This window comes from Hypanus sabinus, unplaced genomic scaffold (assembly GCF_030144855.1).
Source record: "Hypanus sabinus isolate sHypSab1 unplaced genomic scaffold, sHypSab1.hap1 H_1, whole genome shotgun sequence".
Taxonomy (NCBI): Eukaryota; Metazoa; Chordata; class Chondrichthyes; order Myliobatiformes; family Dasyatidae; genus Hypanus; species Hypanus sabinus.
In genome coordinates, this window is record NW_026779040.1 from 1,115,361 (window position 1) to 1,136,883 (window position 21,523).

A 21,523-nucleotide genomic window follows, 5' to 3' on the forward strand; every position below is an offset into this window, starting at 1 on the left:
TCACAAGGCCACCACCTTAAGTCCAGTGTAGCTTCAACACCACTTTCACGAGACAAGTACAAAATACCCACGGGTACGGAACAGTATCTTCTGTACATTTTTCCTTTCCCCTCGGTTTAGTGTCATCAGAATACTTACATACACTGCACTCTTTCCTGTCTTCCAAATTGTTAATGTACATCCTGAACAGTTATCTGCTCAGCAGCGACCTCTGCAGCACACCGCTCACCGCTGATTGCCAACTGGAGTAACACACATGTATCTGAAGTCTTTGCTTTCTATCAGATAAACAGTCCTCTGTCCACGATAATATACGACTACCAAGTTTATGGATCCTGACTTGATGGTAAGCTTTTTATGCGGCACGTTATCTAACGCCTCATCGAAATCCAAGTAAGTATCTTTGTCTGTTCCCCTTTTTCCACAGAGATGTCCCGTACCTTTGTCAAACAGTACCTGTATTAATCAATTTGTTTCTGCCTGATTGATCCACTTCTTGCCAGATGCTGAGCGATTTCTTCTTTAATGATGGTTTCAAACGTTCTCTCAACTACGGAAATTAAATTAGGAGTTGGGATGCAATGTAAAATTTGTACAACGCATTTGTTAAGGCCAAATTTGGAGTATTGTGTGCAGCTCTAGTCAGCTAATTATACGAAATATGTCAACAAAGTAGAGCGCGTGGAGAGGAGATTCACTAGAATGTTAACTGGGCTTTAGCACCTAAGTTACAGAGAAATGTTGAACAAGTTAGGTCTTTACTCTTTGGAGCGTAGAAGGTTGAGGAGGGACTTTGTAGAGTTATTTTCAAATTATAAGGGAGATAGATAGATTTGACGTTGATAGGCTTCGTCCATTGAGAGTTGGAGAGATTCCAGCAAGAGAACATGTGTTGAGAGTTTGGGGGCCGCAATTTAGGGGTAACACGAGGGGGGGATTTCAATACTCAGAGAGTGGTAGCAGTGTGGAACGAGCTTCCAGTAGAAGTGGTAGAGCCAGGTTCGATATTGTCATTTAAAGTAAAATTGGATAGGTATAAGGACAGGAAAGGAATGGAGAGTTAATGGCTGAGTGCAGGTCGATGTGATTAGGTGAGAGTAATCGTTCGGAAAGGACTAGAAGGGCCGAAATGGCCTGTTTTCGTCCTGTAATTGTTATATTGTTATTTGGTTGTAAATGAACTCTTCTATCGTGAACTTTATTTTATCCCATCTTTTTTCTGAACTGTGTTGTGACCTCGCAGTCTTCCGATCAGTCGGGACCTGCACAGAATCCGGAGCGATTCGCTAAATTATCAACTAACCACTAATATTACTTCTGTTATTTGTTCAATACACTGGTATGCATTGTATTACGACTAGGGGACTTACCTATCTGCAGGTCCACACATTTGCATGGCACTGTCTTTTTTAATGAGAGCTATTTTAACAAGGTGCTCACCTGCAGACGCATCCATACCATTACTAACGTGCTATCCACAATAAAGACTGACCCACAATAGCCATTCAAAGCCTTGGGCATTTCCTCGGTACCCAATATAAATTCCCCCTGCTCTTACTTCAAGGAACCAACGTTGACCTCAGCAAACCTTTGTCGCTGTATATAATTATTAATTTTTAAAACACCTTTTAACATTTGTTGTTACATTTTGTGCTGGCTTATTCTCCGAATCCCTCTTCCTGCTTTTTATTGATAGTTCAGTGGTTCTGTGATGTTTTCTTTTAATTCCCAATCTTCCCGTTTCCCTCTACTCTTAGCGACTTTATACGCACGAGTGTTTAGTCAGATACCTTCTTCTATTTCTTTAGTTATTGGTCTGGCTCTTACCACCATTACTGCCCTTCGTTTTAATTGGAATATAATTTTGTTTAGCACCGTCAAACATCTCTTTGGAACTGTTCCATTGCTCATCGACCGTCACACCGTATACCCTGTATTCCCAGTATACACAAGGCAAATACTCATTCATCCCGTTGTGTTTTCGATTGCTTAGGCATAATAAACTGGTCTTAAATGGAATTATTGGACGCTCCATTTATATGAAAACCTCAGTTATACTGTCATCACTCTTCCCAAGAGGAGCCTATCTACAAGATCAGTGAATATCCCTTTTTCATTGCACAGGTCCAGATCAATCACACCCAGTTCCTTTGTACGTTCAAGAACATATTACTACCTTTTAATTTACCTAAAGATATCACCCTAATAAATCTTTTCTCCCGCCTTTCCAGCATGCTGTTACCTATCCTACATCAGAGCAGAGCACAGTCTCCAATTAAGTGGGGAATAGAAAGCAACTTCTGTTGTAACATCTGCACTGCACGTCATGGCATTTTTACGAAAATAAATCAATATGTTGACAGGTCTGTGACTGTTTACGTCAATTGCATTAACGTCATGTCTTGCATAGAGATGATTATTTTTTTCATCAATTTGCGCTCTAATTTGTTTGAGGCATAAAGTCGAGACACAGTAAGTAAGAACGGTGAAACAAGAGTGTGCATAACCTCGGAGCAACATATGACTAGATTTTCTAATGGCAAAATGGTGGTGACTTTATGGTAAATCAACGGTTCGACAGTTCATATCATGAAAGTAATCTGTCAGCTCGCTTCGAATCAGGAAAGCAGTCAATGCTGGAGTCCCTAGTGTTTCGAAACTGCATCATCGGTGAGAAATAGTGGGATGTCTTCAAACCGGATGCACCAAGAGATGTTCAAAGTGTGATTTTGACTATTCTTAGTGTCGCAGAAAGCATTGAAAAAAAAATGAAAATGTAACAACGAGAGAAAATGAGCATGCGGAAATTTGGATCAAATACGACAGAAACATCAACCAATCAGATATTCATATGCCATCTGGTTGGAGGCTACCAGAGTGAATGTGCAGTGTTCTTCGCAGCCCTTCAGTGTGGAACTCTGTCACAAAAACAAGAGTCCAACGGCCAACCCGTCGGAAAAGGAATCGGGATAAGAATGAAACACGTTGGCGTCAAAATATTCCGCTCGTTGTGCTGGAGCTCGACAATATGGTTCGAGTCTACCACAGAGTACGTTTTAATCTTTGAGATGTATCTATCCTGCGCCTTCTGAATTTCCCGAAGAAATCCAATGCATTGTTGTTCCGCTGTCATGATGTTCATGTCCTGTTCCGATCATCATCAATTCCTGTGTAATTTTGTTTACTCCACCGTAATACTGATACATCTGGCATTAGTTTATTCTTCGCACACGTCGTTTTATTCTATCATATTACGAAGCTTGCACCCTCAGAGCTTTGTTTTTTTCATCTAAAGCTGCCTAACAAATCTTTTATCATACAATACACATTTCAAAATTATCATTCCATAAATAAGATATAATTCGCAGATGCTGGAAACCCAAGCAACACACAAAATGTTAGACAAGCTCAGTAGGACTGGCAGCATTTATGAAAAAAAAAGTATAGTATCAACGCCTTATATTCTGTCAGGATGGCCTCCAATCTGAAAGCAAGAATATCGATTGCTCGAACTTTCCGTTATGCGCTTCCGTTTATCATTTCCCATCACCTAGGTCGCCTTATATCAGTGCCTACCCATCTCTAGTACTCCGTCACACTTTTCTTTCTTCCAGGCATTTCTATCCTTACCAATTTGATTACCCTTTCTTCAGCCCTGCATCTCTTTCACCAATAAACGTAACAGCATTTCACTTGATCCCTGCCTTCCCGGTTTCACCTATCACATTGTGCTTCCTCCTCCATACCCTCCACTCTTTTATCTCTTACTCATTATCTTTTTTTTTCTCTCCAGTTCTGCAGAAGGGCCTCTGTCTACAGCGTTGACGGTACGCGTTTCTATAGACGCTGCCTGGCGTGCTGAATTCCTCCAGCATTTTATGTGTGCTCTTCCGAATGATCGTACCCATACTAGACATAGCCACAAAAAAGGCAGCAGTAGTGCAAATGCCATCACATGGGATCTGGAAAGAATCTGAAGTACCCAGTCTACCAACCTTTTGAAATCACCATGGTTAGGGTGCCTTTTCCGATGTATTTTCAATCTTCGGTTGTCATTTTTGCTCCACATCCTTCCTTACTATCGGTCTACACACATATACCCTAACTCCCACAGGAGAACGACAAGAAGGGCAGTAATAAACTGAATAATTTTTTAAGCGAGGAAGTGTCCTTTGCAGGACAGTATGCATTTCAGCCAGAGGAGTTAATATAAAAAAAGAGCTAACAAATTATAAGGAGCAAGAATGTCTATATTGGTAACAGTATATGACCGGAAAGTGCTGCCTGCCACAGTGGATGTTGCGTATGCGTCAGCGGCGAACTGAAGGCATTTATAGTGCAAATAGTTCATAGTGTTCATAGTGCAAATGAAGAAAATTTGATCATATACAGTCGGAAGAGCTGCCATATTATTTACCATTATGTTTGCTGCAAACAATAGCATTAAATATTTTACATGTGTCGGAAAGTTAACGAATAGAGGACAAGCATTTACGGTGAAAGGAAATTATAAGGGTCATGATTGGAGTAATTTCTCTGGATCTGGCTGTCTGGCTGAGAATCTTCGTGTGGAAGATAGATATTATTCTGCGTTCAAGATTTCTTTTGAGTTAGAAACCGACATGGAATAGAGGTACTGCACATGAAAGTAGTACAGGCAGAGACAGTGTAATTGAGAATGGCATAGTACAGAAGACAACGCAGTGCCTGACCTTCTGTTGTACAGCCGTATACTCCATGTGGCAGGGATAAAGCATATATTCTGTAAAGTGGTATCGTGTAGTTTGCACTTCTGTGAAATGATACGAAAGAAACGAACGATATCAGAAGTCATCTTAAAGACAACGGATTTGCGAGTTCATTTTATTTTTGAGATAGTATCGAATGTCAACTTGATATACGAATTAGTGCCTACAGTAAGACTGAATTTCATACTCTTTTATCGGAGGAAGAGTGTCCAAATCTCGCGCAAAAAATACAAGGTAAATCACGCAAATAAAATCCTTTACTATTCTTTTGCTCCTAATATACCTGCAGAAGCTCTTATGATTATCCCTTACCTTGACTGCCAAAGCAACCTCATGTGTTCTTTTAGCCCTGTTTCTTTCTTAAGTACATTTTTTCCTCTTTTTAAACTGCTCAAGCAACCTAATTGTTCTCTGTTGAATATGCACGTTATACATCTCTCTATTCTTATAACCATATAAACATATAACAATTACCACACGGATATTGGCCATATCGGCCCTTCTAGTCCGTGCCGAACGCTTACTCTCACCTAGTCCCACCGACATGCACTCAGCCTATAACATTCGTATCAATTCCTCTCCATATACCTATCCAATTTTACTTTAAATAACAATATTTAACCTGCCTCTACCACTTCTACAGGAAGCTCGTTCCATACAGCTACCACACTCCGAGTAAAGAAGCTCCCCCTCGAGTTACCATTAAACGTTTGCCCCTTAACTCTCAACTCATGTCCTCTTCTTTGAATCTCCTCTACTCTGAATGGGAAAAAAAAACCTATCCACTTCAATTCTATCAATCCCTCTCATAATTTTAAATACCTCTATCACGTCCCCACTCAGCCTTTTACGTTCCAAACGATATAGTCTTATCTTGCAGAATCTTTCTCTGTAACTTAAGTACTGAAACCCAGGTAACAATTCTTTTAAATCATCTCTCTACTCCCTCTATTTTGTTGATATCGTTCCTATAATTCAGTGACCAGAACTGTACAGAATACTGCAAATTTGACCTTGCCAATGCCTTGTATAATTTTAACATTGCATCCCAACTCCTACACTCAATGCTCTGATTTATAAAGGCCAGCATACCAAAAGCTTTCTTCACCAGCCTATCCACGTGAGATTCCACCTTCAAGGAAATATGCAGATTACTCCAAAATCTCTCTGTTCTAGGGCATTCCGCAATGCCTTACCATTTACCTTGTGTGGCCTATTTTGATTAGTCCTACAAAAATGTAGCACCTCACACTTATCAGCATTAAACTCCATCCGTCATCTTTCCGTCCTCTCTTCTAACTGGCCTAAATTTCACTGTAAGCATTGAAAACCTGCTTCATTATACACAACGCAACCTATCTTAGAATCAACAGCATACATACCAATCCAATTTACCAGCCCGTCATAAAAATCGTTAATGCGTATGACAAACAAAATTGGACCCAGTACAGATCCCTGAAGCGCACTACTAGTCACCGGCCTCCAACCTGACAAACAGTTATCCACCACTACTCTCTGGCATCTCCCATCCAGCCACTGTTGAATCCATTTTACTACTTCAATATTGATACCTAAGTAAACTAACCTTCCTAAGTAACATTCCGTGTGGATCCTTGTCAAAGGCCTTACTGAGGTCCATATAGACAACATCCACTGATTCACCCTCGACAACTTTCCTTGTAACTTCTTCAATAAGATTTGGCAAAAATGACCTTCCACGCGCAAATCCACGTTATGTCTTCCTAATCAGACCCTGTCTATCCAGATAATTATAGGTACGAATACTTTCCATTAAATTAACCACCACGGGCGTCAAACTTACTGGCCTATAATTGCGAGGTTTACTCTTAGAACACTTTTTAAACAATGGAACAACATGAGCAATAGGCAAATCCTCCGACACCATCCCAGTTTCTAATGACATTTCAAATGTTTCTGTCAGAACCCCTGCTATTTCTACACAAACTTTCCTCAAGGTCGTGGGGAATATCTTGTCAGGAGTCGGAGATCTATCCACTTTTATATTCCTTACAAAGAGCCAGTCCTTGCTCCTCTTTAATCATCATAGTTTCCGTAACTTCCCTACTTGTTTCCCTGATTTTACACAATTCAATATCCTTCTCCTTTGTGAATACCGAAGAAAATAAATTGTTCAAAATCGCCCCCATCTCTTGCAGCTCCACACATAGATGTCCACACTGATTCTCTCAGAAACTAATTTTATCCCTCGCTATCCTTTAGCTAGTAAAATAACTGTTGAAACACTTTGGATTTATTTTCACATTACTTTCCAAAGCAAACTCGTATCTTCATTTAGCTTTTCTAATTTCTTTCTTAATATTCTTTTTTTACATTCTTTATATTCCTCGAGCACCTCATTTCCTACATGTTGCTTATATTTATCGTAGACTTCTCTTTTTTTCCCGAACTCAGTTTGCAATATCCGTTGAAAACCATGGCTCTCCCAAACTTTTAACCTTTCCTTACAACCTAACAGGAACATAAAGACTCTGTACCCTCAAATGTTCAACGTTAAATGGCCTCCATTTCTCTATTACATCCTTCCCATAACACAATTTGTTCCAATCCAATCCTTCTAAATCCTTTTGCATCTCCTCAAAGATAGCCTTTCTTTAATCAAAAATCTCAAACCTGTGTCCTGTCCTATCCATCTCCATACATTATATTGAAACTAATGGCATTGTGTTCGCTGGACCCGAAGTGCTCCCCAACACATACCTGTCACCTGACCTATCTCATACCCTGACATGTGATCCAACCCTGCCGTTTCTTTAGTTGATACCTCTATGTGTCGCTGCAAAAAAAATATCCTGCACACATTTTACAAGCTCCAAACCATCCAGCACTTTTACAGAATGGGATTCCCAGTCTATGTGTGGAAAATTAACATCTCCTATAATCACAACCCTGTGTTTCCTACAAATATCTGCTATCCCCTTACAAATTTCTCCCTCCAATTCTCTCTCCACATCAGGTGGTCTATAAGGCACCCTTATAAGTGTTACTACACTTTCCCATTCTTCAATTCCAGCCAAGTAGCCTCCAAAGACTAGCCCTCTAATCTATCCTTCCAGAGCACCACTGTAATATTTTCACTGAGAAGCAATGCATCACTTCACCCTCTGGTCCCTCCGATTCAATCACACCTGAAGCAACGAAATCCAGGAATATTTAGTTTGCAATCACACACCTCCTGCAATCATGTTTCACTAATAGCTACAACATCATATTTCCAGGTATCAATCCATGCTCTAAGCTCATCCACCTTTCTTACAATGCTCCTAGCATTCAAAGAAATGCATTTAAGAAAGTCTCCACCTCTTACACTCTGTTTATCAATAACGGTGTAAACAACTTGACTATTTTCTTTTTCTTCCTTCTCCCACACATCTGTTCCTACATTTTGTTTCCTCTCCCCCCCCCCCCAGCATCTAGTTTAAATACACTGGGCTCTCTCTAGCAAAATTACTTGCAAGAATATTTGTCCCTATCCAGTTCAGATGTTAACCATCCAGTCGCAACAGATCCTGCCTTCCCTGGAAAGCTGCCCAATTATGTATAAGTCTGAAGCCCTCCCTCCTGCACCATGTCTTCAGCCACGTTTTGATCTGTGCTGTATTACTATTTCTAAACTCGCCTGCACGTGGCACTGGTATCAATCCTAAGATTGCTATCCTGAAGGTCCTGTCCTTTAACTTGGTGCCTAACTCCCTTATCTCAACTTTCAGGACCTCCTGACTCTTCCTACCCATGTCAGGTGTCCCTATATGGACCACGACATCCGGCTGCTCACTCTCCCTCTTGAGAATAATGAAAACTCGTAAGAGATATCGCGAACCCTCGTACCAGGGAGGCAACGTACCGTCCGGGATTCTCGATCTCTTCCACAGTACCTCTTATCTTTCCACCTAAGTATCAAATTCCCTATTACTCCAGTCTCTGTGCCAGAAACCGAAGCACTGCAACTTGTCGCTGGTTTGCCGTCCCCACCAACAGTATCCAAAAGTGTATTTGTTGATGGGAACGGCCACATGGCTACATGGGTGCTCTGCTCATTCTGTCTAATCCTCTTCACCCGGCTACCTGCCTCCTGACTCTTAGTTGTGACTATCAACTTGTAACACCTGTTTATTTCTGCCTATGCGTCCCGATGATCTGAAGTTCATCCAGCTCCAGCTCCAGTTCCCCAACACGGTCTGTCAGTTGCTCCAACTGGATGCACCTTTTACAGGTGTAGTCGTCAGGGACAATTGAGCTCGCCCTGACTTCCCGCATACTGCAAACGGAACATTCAACTGCCCTAACTGCTGCTTCCATTACCTACTGCTAAGTTCACTAAATTAATGAAAGGAACTTACCCTACCTTTCCTCACTTGGAGTGAAGCTCGTCCTCAAGCCTCTGATCGCCGAAACCTCTCGAGCCGATCCTTTCTGCTCTGTCTACCTCTACTACGTCGGCCTGTCCATTAATCTGTTCGCTTTTTAAACTCACCCGCTGATCTCAGAGGTCGATTTTCACGCGCTAGGCCAGTCGGGCCTGGGTCACACCTCGCCTCTGTCGTTTGACGCCGAAGATTGTTGAGCAAAGCCGGCCCAGTCTGCCTCAGTGGACTCCGACGATGGCCGCTGTATATGGTGGTTTTTTAAAACCTTTATTAGACGCAATGTCACGCGCCTGCTTTCTTTATTAAAATTCCAAGGTTCCTTATTTTTATTCAATTTTCCTCCAATCCTGACAGGAGCATATAAACTCTGCACTATTAAAATTTCTTCTTTGAAAGCCTCCTACTTACCAAGCACATTATTGCCAGAGACCACCCTGTCCTAAGACACACTTTTGAATCCTTTCTCATTTCTTCAAATATGAACTTTTTCCAGGTTAGAACCTCAACCCGAGAGACAGATTTATCTCTATCCATGATCAAGTTGAAACTAATGGTGTATGATCACTGGAACAAAAGTGTACCCCTACACATACTTCCTTCAGCTATTCTAACAAGTTTCCTAATGGGCGATCTAATATTGCATCCTCTCAGCTCTATATATTGATTTAGAATACTTTCCTGAACAGATTTTACAAACGCTAACCCGTCTAGACCTTTAACAATATGGGTGTCCCTATCAATATGTGGAAAATTGAAATCCCCTACTATCCTGCAATTGTCTGCTATCTGTCTGCAGATTTACTCCTCCAATTCTAGCTGATTATTGAATGGTCTATAATACAACCCCATTAATGATGTGCAAATACTAGGAAATCTGCAGATGCTGGAAATTCAAACAACACACACACACAAAATGCTGGTAGAGCACAGCAGGCTAGGCAGTATCTATAGGGAGAAGCGCTGTCGACATTTCGGGCCGAATCCCTTCGTCAGGACATCGTCCATTAATGTTGTTATAGCTTTCCTGTTTCTCAGCTCCACCCATATGGACTCGGTAGACAAGGCTTCTAATCTGCCTGAGCACCGTTGCAACGTTTTCTCTGACTATCAATGTCACCAGCCCAATCTTCATGCCTCTGCCTCTGTGACGTCTGAAACATCTAAACCCTGGAACATTAAGCCACTAGTCCTGACCTTTGTCCAGGCAAGTTTCAGTAATGGCTATAATGTCGTAATTCCATGTGTCAATCCACGCCCTCATCTCGTCTGCCATCCCTGCAATACTCAATAGACAATAAACAATAGACAATAAGTTCAGAAGTAGACCATTCGGCCCTTTGAGCCTGCACCGCCATTCTGAGTTCATGGCTGATCATCTACTATCAATAACCGGTTCCTGCCTTGTCCCCATATTCCTTGATTCCCCTATCCATAAGCTAACTGTCTAGATCCTTCTTGAAAGCGTCCAGAGAATTGGCATCCACGGCCTTCTGAGTCAATGCATTCCACACCCCCACAAATCTCTGGGAGAGGAAGTTTTTCCTTAACTCTTTCCTAAATGATCTACCCCTTATTTTTATACCATGCCCTCTGGTTCTGGACTCTCCTAGCATCTGGAACATATTTCCTGCCTCTATCTTGTCCAATCCCTTAATAATCTTATATGTTGCAATCAGATCCCCCCTCAATCTTCTCATTTCCAGCGTGTACAAGCCCAGTCTCTCTAACCTCTCTGCGTAAGACAGATCGGACATCCCAGGAATTAACCTTGTCAATCTACGCTGCACTTCCTCTACAGCCTGGATGTCCTTCCTTAACCCTGAAGACCAAAACTGTCTCACCAGGGCGCTGTACAAATGCAAAAAGATTTCCTTGCTCTCGTACTCAATTACCTTTCTAATAAAGGTCAACACTCCATTACCCTTCATCACTGCCTGCTGCACTTGCTCATTCACCTTCAGTGACTAATGAATCAGGACTCCTGGATCTCTTTGTATTTCTCCCTTAACTAAATCTACACCGTTAAAATAATAATCTACCTTCCTGTTCTTAATCCCAAAGTGGATAACCTCACACTTATTCACATTAAACGCCATCTGCCAAGTATCTGCCCACTCACCCAGCCTATCCCAGTCAGCCTGAATTCTCTTAACATCCTCATCACATGTCACACTGCCACCTAGTTTAGTATCATCAACAAACTTGCTGATGTTATTCTCAATGCCTTCATCTACATCGTTGATGAGAATCGTTAACAGCTGTGGTCCCAATACCGAGCCCTGTGGCAGCCCTCTAGTCACCACCTGCCATTCCGAGAAACACCCATTCACCGCTACCCTTTGCTTTCTATCTGCAAACAGTTTCCTATCCATGTCAATATCTTCCCCCCAATGCCATGAGTTCTGATTTTACCCACCAATCTCCTATGTGGGACCTTATCAAATGCCTTCTGAACATCGAGGTACACTACATCCACTGGATCTCCCTTGTCTAACTTCCTGGTTCCGTCCCCGAAAACTCCAATAGATTAGCAAACATGATTTGCCCTTGGTAAATCCAAGCTGGCTCAGCCCAATCCTGTCACTGCTATCTAGATATGCCACTATTTCATCTTTAATAATGGACTCTAGCATCTTCCCCATTACCACTATTAGGCAGATAGGACGATAGTTCTCTGTTTTCTCCCTCCGTTCCTTTCTTAAAAAGTGGGATAACATTAGCCATTCTCCAATCCTCAGGAACTGATCCTGAATCTAAGTAACATTGGAAAATGATGACCAATGCATCCGCAATTTCCAGAGCCAACTCCTTTAGTACTCTAGAATACAGACCATCTGGTCCTAGGGAATTGTTAGCCTTCAGTCCCATCTCTCTACTCATCACCGTTTCCTTCCTAATGTCAATCTGTTTCATTTCCTCTGTTACCCTATGTCCTTGGCCCATCTATATATCTGGGAGATTGCTTGTGTCTTCCCAAGTGAAGACAGATGTAAAGTACTTATTAAGTTCTTCTGCCATTTCTCTGTTTCCCATAAAAATTTCACCCAATTCATTCTTCAAGAGCCCGAAATTGTTGTTACCCATCTTCTTTCTCTTCACATATCTAAAAAAGCTTTTGCTATCCTCCTAAATATTCATGGCTAGCTTGCATTCGTACCTCATTTTTTCCTCCCCGTATTGCCTTTTTAGATAAGTTCTGTTGTTCCTTACAAATTTCCCAATCATCTGTCTTCCCACTCACCTTAGCTCTGTCACACTTCTTTTTTTTAATGCTCTGCATTCGCTGACTTCCTTTGTCAACCACTGTGGCCCCTTTCCCCGCTTTGAATCCTTCCTTCTCCGGAGTATGACCTGATTTTGCACCTTGTGCATTATTCTCAAGACTACCTGCCATTGCTGTTCCACTGTCTTTTCTGCTAGGATATTCGTCCATTTAACTTTGGCCAGCTCCTCCCTCATGGCTCCATAGTCTCCTTTGTTCAACTGCAATACTGACACCTCCGATTTGCCCTTATCCTTCTCAAATTACTGATCAAAACTTATCATATTATGGTCACTACCTCCTTAATGGCTCCTTTACTTCAAGATCGCTTATCAAATTTTGTTCATTGCACAATACTAAATCCTGAATAGCCTTTTCCCTTGTCTGCTCTCGTACACGCTGTTCCAGGAATGCATCCCGTAGGCACTCTACAAACTCCCTATCTTGGGGTCCGGCACCAACCTGATTCACCCAGTGCACTTGCACGTTGAAATCGCTCATAACCTCTGCGAAATTATCTTTGTTACATGCCAATGTTATCTCCCTATTCAACTTGCACACAATATCCATGCTACTGTTTGGGGGCCTGTAGACAACACCACTTAGGGTATTTTTGCCCTTACTGTTCCTCAGTTTTATCCACACAGACTCTACTTCTCCTGAACCTATGTCCCCCCTTGCAAAGGACTGAATCTCATTCCTCACCAACAGGGCCACCCCACCCCCTCTGCCCACATTCTGTTCCTACGATAGCACGTATTCCCTTGTACATTTATTTCACAGGTCTAATCTCCATGCAACCATCTCTCCGTTATGCTAACAACATCATAGTTATCCATTCGCACCTGAGCTTCAAGCGCAACCCCCTTATTTCTGACACTTCGTGCATTCAGATATAGAATTTTTAGCCCATTTCTCCTCTCTTTGTTTAAATCGCTGCCTATTGTGCTTAGCCAATCTCCCCGAAATCCCATCGGGCTACACGTCCCTTGAATTTTGCTGTCCTTCCTAAATTTACTTATTCTTTCTGCACATTTAACTCCATGTTCTGTCAGACCATCCCTCTGTACATGTGTCCTCCTTATCACTTGTTCGGTCTCACCTTTCTCTACTACACACTTAATATTCCGGAACCGAGTAGACCCCACCTGTCTTTTATTCTTCATCTCGCTATCATCTCTCACATTCTGGATCCTTGCCCCCTGCAAATTTAGTTTAACACCCTCCTCCCCCCCTCGACCAGCACTAGCAAACTTTCCTGCAAGAATGTTAGCACCGTTCCAGTTCAGGTGTAAACCGTACCGTCGAAACAGATCCCACATTCCCTGGAACAAATCCCAATTAATCCTGAGATTGCTACCTCGGTTTGAAACAGACTCACCTCTTAAGCTAATTACGACAACACACAAACCTATTTGTGAATTTGCATGGAACTTTAGCATAATTTATTTTTACCTCTGCTCCACTATCTGCTCTGTCACTCTGGTTGCCATCCCCTTGTAAGTCTAGTTTATACTCTCCCTAATAACACTGACAAACCTCCCTGCAAGGATATTGGTCCCCCTGTAGTTCAGGTGTAACTCGTTTTTCTTGAACAGGTCCCACCTGACCCAGAAGAGGTCCCAATGATCCCGAAATCTGAAACCCTACACCAGTACTTTAGCAACGTGTTCATCATCCAGAGAATCCTACTCTTACACTCACTGGCACTTGGTAACACGTAGCAATCCAGAGAATACAGCTTCGAGGTCCTGCTTTGTAACTTCCTGTCAATCTCCCTGTACTCACTCTTCAGGAGCTTCTCACTCTTTCCTCCTACGTCAATGGTATAGAAGTGAACCATGACATCTGGCTGAGAGCAGAGATATCCCTGAACCTCACACCGTCCCGACTGTCGAGTGCCCTATATCTACCTCTCTCCTCTTCTTCCACACTCCCTTCTGTACTGCAGAACCAGAAGCTGTGCCAGAGATGCGGCTGCCGAAGCATGTCTCAGGTAAGTCATTCGGCCCCCCGACCCAAAAGTAACCAAATCGGTATACCTGTTGTTGAGGGGAATGTCTACAGGGGAACGCTGCTCTGCCGGCACTATCCTCTTACCTCGCGTGACGGTAACCCAATTACGTGTGCGCTGCTCCTTTAGCGTAGGTACCTCCCTGAAACTACTATCTATAAACTCCTCATCCCCGAATGACCTGGAGGTAATCCAGCTGCTGCTCCCGTTCCCTAACGCGGTTATTTGGGAGCTGCAGATAGATGCACTTCTTGCAGGTGTCGTTTTCCAGGAGACCTGAGGTCTCCCTGACTTCCCACATCGTGCAAGAGCGACATTCCAAAGGCCTGCCTGGTATTCTCTCTGATCTGAACACACAAAACAAAACTTATCGGCACCTACCCTCGCTCCTATCTGTTCGCGCCGTTCTTTGAGCAAAAACCGTCAACTTTGCACCCTCTCAGTCCGCTGCCCAACGTACAGAGCAGTCGTTTTTATAAAACTCTGGCGTCCTACGTCACCCGCCTGCGCAGCTTGGCCTCTTTTCCAAGAACAGGTGAAAAAAGGCTTCTTTCCGAGATACCTTACACATCCTCTCTCAGCCGCTTGCTACGATTTAAAAGAGACAGCCGAAAATTACTCTCATTTTTAAACCAATGGCGCTCAACTTCACGCGCCTGCGCAGTCTAGCCAATTTTCTGCAAGCAGTTGAAAATAATTTACCAGGAATTAAAGGTTTACCGATGAGGAAAGTCTGGAAGCTCTTGGGCTGTATTCCCTGGAGTTCAGGACCAGGCAGGACATCTCGTAGAAACATAGTGAACCTTAAACGGCCTGAACGGATTAGATACCGCACAATTATTTCCCATAGTAGGCATACTAGGACAAGAGGGCAAGACTTCAGGATTGAAGGACCTCCTTACAGAACTAAGACATGTTGAAATTACTTCAGACAGAGGATGTTAATTCTGTGGAATTTGTTGCCACGAGTGGCTGTGGAGGCAAAGTCACTGGGTGTATTTACAGAAGAGATAGATAGGTTATTGATTAGCCAGGGCATCAAAGTTTATATGGTGAAAACAGAGGAGTTTGGTACAATTGGAACAGCCAATGCTTGAAATGCAAGCAGAGTCGATGGACCGAATGGCTGATGTTTGGACCTATAGTTTATGATCATATGGCCTTATTTCTATAATAACTTTTGATGAATCAATACCTGATTCTATAATATCCTTTATGACTGCATTCAGTGTCAGATTTGTCTTCTGATTTTTCTGGAGAATTATCCACAGTTTTCGAATGGCATGAGAGCCACTTGTGATAACTTTATTGAAGACCATCTTGATTGCGTCATTCTCTGTTTTCTTTTCAGCGAGATCGTTGACGGTCTGAATAGAGAAAATCAACATGTTATCGACTTGGCATTTCCTGTGCGTCTTACATCCGTGGTAAAAAAAAAAAACAATGTATGAGAGAAGAGAACATATGCTGAATAATTCGAAGGCAAAATTTATAAATCAATGCCTTTTTCAAAACTTGGTAAATACACTGCTTTCCTGTTCTGTGGCTATCTTTGGTGACAGGAGTATCAATGGTTGCTTTGGAAGTTTATCTTCACTGCCTATCTCATCGGCATTAAAATCAGATTTACCGTGTGTAGTGAAATATTCTTCAGAGAACTGACTCCATGCACTTTCAATGTCTCAAGACAACGTAGTCTAACCATGAAGGTGTTCGGATGAACTCTGAGTATAGGATGGAACATGTTGAGCATTTTATTCTGTACAGCAGCAGAACAATCAGTAAACGAATAGTTGAAACTAAATGGGTCTTCTTTAAAAGGGCAATTTGAAAATATCTGTATAGATCAAATCAAATTCCAGTGCGCCACCAGCCCCCCCCCCCCCCTCTACCGCTTACCCCAGTAACAGAGAACGGAGAGCAACAGATCAAATGGGGCTTCTTTGGATGTAATTCCAATTATCTTATTTTCTTTCTGGATTTTCGAACAGTGTTTATAAAAGCAAGTAGTCAGATTAATGAGCCATGACAAATGAGTGCAGTTGGAAAGAATTAAACTGCATATATAAGCAATCTCGTATGTGAATAGACGGTAGTCTGCCTATAGATTACTGAACAGAACGTATTGCTATAGGAGCAGGGAATATTAGCAAATATCTGGCGATTCATCCAGTGATTGCACTATGAACCTGATTTCTATTGATTTATTTGAGTTTTGGATGGAACATTTTGAATATTACATTCTGTACAACAGTAGAATATTCAGTAAACGAATAGTTGAAACAGGAAAGGAGAAAGCGAAGGAGAAGGAGAATGAGAAGTCGCTAACTTGCCAGAAGATTTGCTTTCAAAGGCATGAAACAAATAAAGAAATACCAAGATCGTCAGTATGCATTCTTAACACGATACCCAGAGCTGAGTTTTGTCAGGGTCACGGATGAACTCAAGTGCAGTAATCACACACGCTTCAGTATTTCGAAGAAACCTAAAGATTGTGTACGAAAATTAACTAGCAAGCCTAACTGGAGTTGAAACAAAAGAAGAGAATTTTCACGATTTGAAATAACTCACGATAAACAGAAGGATGATTTGAATTTCTCCCGAGGAGAAGGTAAACCAGTAAGTGTTACACAAGGGTGGCGGGTCGAAACCAAGTGCTGAACACGGGCGCGGAGACAGTGATGGGCTTTATACGGAAGTAGCGAGCGTGCAATCGCTATCCAGTAGCGATTCTAGACTTAGGGCTGACCGTCCTAAGAACCATGAAACGAGGTTGCTCACACCGGAGTCGACCAAAGAACTGGCAAATCCTTGTTGTGATCACAGGGAATTTATCCTCCGTTTTCTGATGGAAAGGAGGTGTGTGTAGTTAGTGGAATCTCTGAATGATTGGACACTAAACGAGGGGATTGAAGACCAATTCCAGAGGTAAATAGCAAGGAGGGGGATTGCCAGAAGGGTCAATGACGGTACGCCGCGCTCTACAGGAGCCTCCAGGCAATCCTACAGCCCTGCTGTATTGTCCAGATGAAAGTCTTGAATAAGGAAAGTGTTTAGGATGAAGGTCCTGTGGACCAAGGAGTGCTCTTCTGGACCAAAAAATTCCAAATTTAGCAGGTATTGGAAACCACTGCCCCTACGCGCACATCCAGTAGTCTTCCGACGATGTTTGCCTGATGCTTGTCGATGATACGGCCAGGTGAGGGGAGTCTCAGCCTGGGAACACAAGGAGCTGACGGAAACTGGCTTTAAATTAAAAAAAAACCTGATAAGTCGGTTGGATACGCATAGATCCTGGCAGTTCTAGGAGGAATGCAGTGTGATTAGTAACACTTTCGACCCTTTAATGTTCCTAGAATTCGAGTGGCGAGATTCCTATGCTCTTTATTTTGCGGGATGCCCTTGGACGAAAGCCTCACCATCTGCCCCGGTTAAAAATTCAGGCGCCCAAGTCTGGTGTCATTCGGCCCTCTTCTTATTGCGTTTTGCTGATCTGAGTATGGCCGTGCGTGTCTCCGCCGAAACCTTAAGGCACCAATCGATATGGTCCTGAACAGACTGTCCCTAGACTGGAGGTGTTCTCCTTAGAGTCGTATTGGCGGGTGAGCGCGTCCGGCTTCCCGTTATTGGACTCTGGACGGTATGGGAGGGAAAACATGATCCGTCCAAGAAATAATGCCCATGGCCCTGGCGGGGCTCGAACGTTTGGCGATCTCAAATTACCCCAGGTATTTTGATCAGTCCATACTACAAACGGTTGTTATGCCCCCTCCAGCCAGTGCCTCCATTCTTCCAATGCTAGTTTGACAGACATGTGTTTCCGATTCGCCACGTCGTAATTCCGCTGGGCGGGGACAGTCAGGGAGAATAGGAGGCGCAGGGGTGAAGCTTTTCGTCCGAACTTGATCGTTGGGACAGGACATCTCCTATCCGGGAATCAATGGTGTCCACGTCGACAATTGACGGGTTGGTTTCGGATGGAAAAGGATGACAGCGTTGAAGAAACGTCTTTTCAGGTCGCTGGACGCTGAGTCAGCTTGGGAGTCACAACAAAAGGGGGTAATAGGAGTACTAAGCCGGATAAGGGGTGCTCCACCCGACTGTAGTCTCTGATATATCGGCGGTAGAAGTATGCAAACGCCAGGAATCGTTGAAGTTGTTTACATGTCGTGGGCCTTGGCCATTATGCTTCAACCTGCCCACTGTCGATTATATAACCCAGGAAGCCCAGGAAGCTGACCGAAGGAACGTGGAACCCACATTTCTCCGTCTTCACAAATAATTGGTTTTCCCATAGTCTCTGGAGGACTTGACGGACATGGTGAACGTGTTCTTGGGTGGGAGGGGTACTAGGAAATATCAGGGTATCATCGAGTTAAACGAATATTCGAGGGTCCGAATGGTCTACTTCAGCACCTATTGTCTATTGTCTAATACAAACTGATGAATAAAGTCCCTCAGTATGTCATTCACAAGGGCTTGAAAATCGACGGGAGCATTGGTGAAGCCAAACGGCACGATCAAATATTCGAAGTGGCCCAGACTTGGATTAAAGGCCGTCTTCCACTTGTCCCCCTCCCTCGCCATGACTAAATGGTAAGCATTTCGCAGGTCCAGCTTTGAGAATATTGTGGCTCCATGCAGAGAACGCTGAAATAATGAGGGATCGAGGGTTGCTTTTCTTAACTGTTATATTTTTAGGCCTCTGTAATCAATACCTGGACGGAACAACCCGTCCTTCTTTTCCCCAACGAAGAAACCGGCGCCAACCTGGAAAGATGAAGCTCCAATACTGCCCGCCGCGAGGAACTCTCTGATGAACTTCTTCATGGCTTCTCTCTCCGATTGGGATAGGCTAAAAAGGCGACTGATGGGTAGCCAGGCCCGGGGGAGAAGTTCGTTTGCACAATTAAATGGGAAGTGCGGAGGCAGGGAAAGGGCCAGTTGTCTACGGAACACCGGTCCCAGGTCATGGTATGCTGTGGGGACTCAGGACAAATAGAGAGGTTCCGGCACAAGCGGTGTCGCGGTGGCTTCTCTGGGAGATGCGGCTGACCGCAGACAGTTGGCGTGGCAAGACCGGCTCCATTTGGCTGTCCTCCCGGTGGACCAGTCGATGTGAGGATTGTGTTGGGTCAGCCATGCGTACCCTAGAAATACCGGGGCTTGAGACTGAATCGTACCTCCTCCTGCCGGATAGGATCAAGGCCAGGGGCATCGTATAGTGGGTGACCCGAGCCAGCAGTTTTCTGTCCAGTGCCCGGGCCTCCAGTTAGCGGCTCGCGAGGTATTTCAGCCTTGGAGGCTATGTCTTCGTCCAGCAGATTTCCTCGGCACGGGAATCCACCAAAGTGGACAGGGACTGAGGATGCCGTTGGTAATTCAAGGTAGCTGGGATCTGCATCGGAGTCTGGGGGCGCTGAAGGGAGTATATTTCGGCTCACCAGGGAACTTCCTTTCTTCACTGGTACCCACCATTTTGGCCGCTGATGGTACCCCGGAAATATTCTGGCTGGCCAGAATGGAAACAATCCTGGTTTCTCCACATCCGAAGTCGTTCCGCCGGGGAGAGCCGGTTCTGTCCCAGCTGCAACGGTTCCTCCCCCAGGGAGGTGGTGACGGTCGGAACAGGAGCTACATTTGGAGCGGCTGGGGAAAGGAAGCTGACTGGGAGTTATAAGTTGGATCGCGAGCTTCCCCGAGGAGCAGGACGATTGGTTCGTTCACTCAGCCGCCCTTAAAGTCGATTGTCTAATCTAGTGGCTAGCGAGATCAGAGAGTCTAGACAGGCCGTGTCTTCCCTTGCTGCCAGCTCATTCTTTATCTTCTCCGCGACGCCCTGTCAAAACACCTCCCTTAAGACCGCGTCATTCCACACTGAGTCTGTGGCTGAGGTTCGGAACTCGATGGAATACCTTGTTACGCTTCGCGAACCCTGAAAGAGTCAGAAAACGTTTAGCGGCGTCCTGACCGCGAATGGGTTGTTGAAAGACATACTTCCTTCAGCAACAAAGGAGCGGAAGGAGGAACTAACCTCTGGTCGGTTGTCTCATATCGCGGTTGCCCAATTCAAGGCAAGCCCTCATAGCAGCACCATGTATTATCTGAAGTGTAGGTACGTGGCTGTAACTCAAAAACCCGAGAGCATTGTAACAGAAATGTCCGGCACCTCTTTATGTCCTCAGCGCAGGGATCGGGCTCGGCTATATATCTCTATTGAGAGGAATGTGTTACTGAACCCTGGGGCGACGTCATCCTGAACAGTGCGGTTTGGATAGTCGGGACTCTTTCAGGGGACTGAGAAAGGGAAGGTGAAACTCGGCCCATCTGCTCACTGACCTTCCGTACATTCGTGGACAGCGTCCGAAGGTTTTCCTTGATTTCCCTAAGTAGTAGGTCGTGGGCGCCCAGTAGGTAGCCCTGACTGGTGAGGGCCTATTGTACGGGATCGGTGTCTGCTGGGTTCGTTATTGCCAGTTCCCTCTGTTACACAAGCGTGGCGGTGGACGAACCCAGGTGCTGAACTCGGGCGCGGAGACAGAATCAGAAGGCAGAGTTGTGAGGCGTTATCGACGCAGCGAGCGAGGAATCGGTATCCAGGAGTTAACTGGACTTAGAACTGGCAGTCGTAAGAACCATGAAGCCTGTTTACGCACACCAGAGTCGACCAAAGAACTCGCAGCTCCTTGTCGTGATCACAGAGTTTTTACTGCATTCACTGTCCTAAAGTAGGTGTGTGTTGTTAGTGGAATCTGGGAATGACTGGAAAATAAACAAGGGTTTTGAGGCCCAATTACTGAGGTAAATCGCAAGTTGCGGGATTGCCAGAAGGGACCATGACGCTGAGCAAAGAGGGTTGGCATGCCTACTACAAAAATACAAACTGATGCACAGAGGGACTAAGGAACAATCAGACAACATCGTCATTCAGACGAAGGAATAATACCCAAAACCAACAACTAAAAATACAGTGCTACTTAAATTGGTCGAGATCGTTTAAAAGTGATAAATACCATGGGAACAGCAAATGCCCCCAAATACCAAAAGAGACACATACAGGAGAAACTAGAAAAAATTAAATCAGAGCTAGAGA